Source organism: Euleptes europaea, chromosome 5 (genome assembly GCF_029931775.1).
Source record: "Euleptes europaea isolate rEulEur1 chromosome 5, rEulEur1.hap1, whole genome shotgun sequence".
Taxonomy (NCBI): Eukaryota; Metazoa; Chordata; class Lepidosauria; order Squamata; family Sphaerodactylidae; genus Euleptes; species Euleptes europaea.
This window is the reverse complement of record NC_079316.1, coordinates 80,422,320-80,426,933: the sequence shown is the minus strand read 5'-3', so window position 1 is coordinate 80,426,933 and position 4,614 is coordinate 80,422,320.

Below are 4,614 nucleotides of genomic sequence, written 5' to 3'. Positions count from 1 at the left end.
TGTCAGGCCTCGAGAGCCGAGCCCCGAAAGGGAAGGAGCGCTCCGGGTTCGCTTAACGGCCGCTCCACACGCCTCCACCGCGAGCCCGTTGGACAATAAAACCCCGACGCACTGCCTCTCGGTCGGCCTCCGCCGGAAGCCACTCGCGGCGGAGCAAAACAAACACACCCAAACCCTTCCGCACCTCACCGACGCCCCGCTTTGCAAAAGAGTGCGAGCCTCCAAACGCGCCGGACTTTTCAGCGGCTCCCGACAACTTTGAACGGCGCGCGCCGCCTCGCCTCAGCCAATCCGCGGGACGCAAAAAGAGCGCGCGCGAGGCAACATGGGAGCCGTCCTTTTTTCCTCCGTTCAAACCTCGGGGGTGACGTAGAGACTCAGCGACGCGGGCGCTGTCCGTGGCGAGACTGCGCGGCATGCTGGGAGTTGTATTTCGTTCTTGCTCTTTTCGTCGAACGTCTCCGCAGGCCGGTCGGAGGAAGGGAGCGCGAAAAGACCGTCCGATTTGTCCCGGAGCGAAGCATCCTGTGACATGCGACTGGTATGCTGGAGCCCCGAAGGTCGCTTTTCGGTGCATGTGTGTTTAGGGGGGTTTAATTTTATTATCCGTTGGAAGCGGTTGTTGCATACGTCACCGGTTACGTACGCCGTTGTCATGAGAACGCTCCCTGACGTCCCTTACCTGGCCGCTTTGCTATGAACTAGGAAAAAGCGATTCTAAAAACAAAAGCCGTCTAATCTGTATTTTAAAATGCTGGAAACAACCATTTGTCTTTTGAAGGGGGTTTGAAAAAGCAGCCTGGGGTGGGGGCAAATGAAAAAGGGTGCGACATAGGATTGCATACGTTGATTGAAATGAAAGGTGAATTCGTTTATTCATGTTAATTTTCCATTGACCAGTTTTACAGCCATACAGAAATCTATAAAGGTCAAGATGTTTTAGTTGTATATTTGTTGACGTTATTTATAGCCAACCTTTCTAACCCAGGGTCAAGGCGGATTACACAGTGTTACTGAATAAAAGGCGTACGCAGTGACGTTCGCACCATGATTAACCTCTAGACCCTGGGCTGTTGGGAGTTACCAATTATGATAGGAAGATGATCCAAATCCACCCTATTAGTCACATGTACTCCACTATGTCGTTACATCTATGGTCATTGTAAACACCACAGAATCTGGACTTACTAGAACCACCATGGACTTCAACTGTAATAATGTAGCAGGACTGAGTAACATCAAGATCTGTCCCTTGGATCTAAATTTTTGTGCTCTACCAGACCAGGAGACACAGCCCGGATAGCCTACAAGAACCACTGTATCTGACGTTTGTAATACAAGCTCAGATGTTTTGGGGGACATGCATTTATATGGATCGAGTAGTCGAGGACAAATGCAACAAAAAGCTGGGCTGTCAGTTGGGGGATAACATTATTTCATCTGCCATCAACCCACTGCTGAAGGTTCTCCTACCCCTGGTTTTGGGTTCTACAGCCTCGCCCACCAGCACTTCACCTACTTGTCTGCACATTACATTGCTGGGGTAAATTAACATTAGCCATTTCTTCTGCATTCCCAAGATCTTTAAGAGGGATTTACTGTCAACAGATCCAGTGCCCTATTTTATCTGTATGGCTGTGAGGTACAGTCCTCTGAGGGTGGTCAGGCACACATCGATGCATACAGGTAGTAGCTGGTGGAGCTAACCATCCGTAAGAATAGGTGGCCGAACAGGGAGCAATGACCAAGCCACAGATCAGATGCAGGATGTGTCAGCAGACAGACAGCTCCAAGCATATTACAGCCCAATCCTTTTGGGGGGGGGCTGAACCAGCTTAGGAGCTGGCGTGACCCCAGCACCGGCATTAGTGCAACTTGTAACGCCAGTGCAGGGCCACTTACATCGGCTCTGGGTAGCAGCACGGCCGCGCAAGCCATGAGCATTGGTGCAGCCTCGCCAGCAGCATTTTTCTAGTGCAAGGCTCGTGCCAGTGTCAAAGGGGTCAGTCCTGAGGGCGGAGCTGGCTTTATTCAGTTCCCAAACACCATTTTGGCCCAGGAAGACCTCCTTTAGCCTGTACCAAATTACGCCTGCAAAACAGCAGGCATTGCCCCCTGAAACCCTGTGGAGGAGTTTCACGAGGGTTTGTTAAAATTACCTTTTGCCTTCTTTTTTTGGGCCAGGTGCTGCTCAGGAAGCGGCATGGCTGCACTGTCCCCAGGCGCTTCTTAACCACCTCCCCTTTAGGATTGCACAGCTAGGCAACTTGTTCCAGATGGCCAGAGCTCAACAGAAGCTAGCAACAGGCACAAGTTTTTAAAGAACTGAAAATAATTTAAGAGGCATGGCTTCACCTGGTGTATGCCTAATTTTTTTTTGGTCTCTCTGCCACCTCTGGTCACACTGGCTCTACAGGTTTCTGAAACAAACACAAAACCTTTTGGTAAAAATGAATGTGAGATTACTATGCATAAGCAGTAGACTCTGTTGAACCTTCTTCAACTGGGGTGGAAGAAGTCTGTTTCCAGCTGGAAGTCTTATAATTAAGTGTATACCTGGTGGCAATTCCATAGGGCCAGATCTTGGGAGGGTCTGGAGGGCGAGGGCCCCAGGCGCAAAGAGGGGGCCGCCAGTGCGGGCATGCAGAAGAGGTGCGGTGCAGCAGCATGGGCGCAGCTGCCCGCCTGCCTCCCGGCTAGTGTGCACACCACTGCCCTGCATGTAGCTTCCCACCCTTCCTTGTTGCCTGCACCACGCCTTCAGCAGCTGCGCGTGAGGCCAGGGGGCGGGCAAGCACATGACGTCATCGCGGTGACCACCCTGGGGCCTTCAGCGCCTGGTTTCAGTGCATGCTTGTGGCACACTCCCTCTCTCCCCCCTAACCCGGGCACACTTTCCCCCAGCGCCGTGCCTGCAATTCCAAATTCTGCTTTCTGTGGAGCGTATACAGACTTTAAAATGACCATGCTCAGGCCTAGAACCTTGCACTCTTACTGCATTTGGTAGCAAGCTTCTGGCTGGGTCTGTTGGTGCCTCAAGGAATGATTTACAGAATGTAAAAACACAAATAGTAAGTGGACTCCTCAAGTTTTCAGCTGCTCATTCAGATAGGCTACTTTACTGAGTTAATGTGAAGAATTGAAGCAGGTCTATTCAGTTGGAACTATCATTTCCCTTTGATGATCAGGTCCAGATCTTGGAGGGGGGAGGGTCTGGCAGGGGCACTTGCCCCGGGCGCAAGGAGAGGGAGGGTGCTGGTGCAGGCATGGGGAGAAGGAATGCCACCGCTGCAGCACGGGCGCAGCAGCCTGCCCGTGGCCTGGCTGGTGTGTACGCCACCTGCCCTCAGCTCCTACTAGCCGCTTTTCTCCCTCACCTTTTTTCTGTGGGGGCCCTCTGCCCTTGGGGCCCCAGTGCCTCGCCCCAGTGCACGAGTGGCACACCCCCTCCCTCCCCCCCTGCCCCGGGCACTCCTTCCCCGAGATCCGTGCCTGTTGATGATATGCGGGTTTACTGAGCCTGACTCCTTGGGGTCAGTGTCTGAGTTGCCACACAAGATTGGAGACAGGGCACCTAGCATACAAATTAGTTCAAGAATGCCAAGTTAATTCACAGCCTGTTGCAAAAATCACTGATGTCAGTTAGGTGTCTTCCTAGTATATCCAGTGTAGGAATTAATGAAAGGAGGGTGTGTGTTTAAATGGCATGACCTAATGCATGATTCACACTCTTACTATTTAATTTTCACCTGATCATGTAACATGAAGAACTGAGTCATCCCTTATACCTGAACAGATAATGAAAAACAGGAGGCAATATCTGTATACCATATAACCTATACAACCTGGCATGACCCTTGTATTTGCAAATTAAACAAATACATATATTGACATGGTGAACAATGAAGGCCCCCGTTACAAATGCAGGAGAATGAAATTGTAGAATGGATACATTAATGAATGCCCTTCAGAATGCGGAAGGTGGATTCTAGCTTAGAAAACTAGCACCAGTTTTTTGGGGGCGATTCTACCACATATTTTTTGCCTTATACACTTTCTTTCTGTTTCAACATGGGAACACATTTTATAATCTCCTGTCTCAATCTGAAGTGGTTCAGTCCATTGTATTACCTCACTATCACCTCATTCTTCTGCAAGCATGAACTAGACACTCAAGCAATTCCTGTTCATCACTGGATGGCCCAGGCCATGCTGTAGAAGAGAAGGGGTCTCAGTGTCTGAAAGGTTGGGCCAGGCTTCTTTCAATGAGATTAACAGAACAAGATGTTTTACCAGGCAAGGCATAATCAAATATCAAAGAGGCAACTGAGATTAGAAATCAACCCAGCAGGTGAGGAGAGAAACCAGGTAGGATTGGTTGATCCAAGGATCTAGGGAAAGAAGAAGAAGAATTGGTTTTTCTATGCTGGCTTTCTCTAACACTTAAGGAAGAATCAAACCAGCTTACAATCGCCTTCCCTTCCCCACAACAGCCACCCTGTGAGGTAGGTGGGGCTGAGAGAGCTCTAACAGAGCTGTGACTCGCCCAAGGTCACCCAGCAGGCTTCATGTGGAGGAGTAGGAAAACCAACCCGGTTCACCAGATTAGTGTCC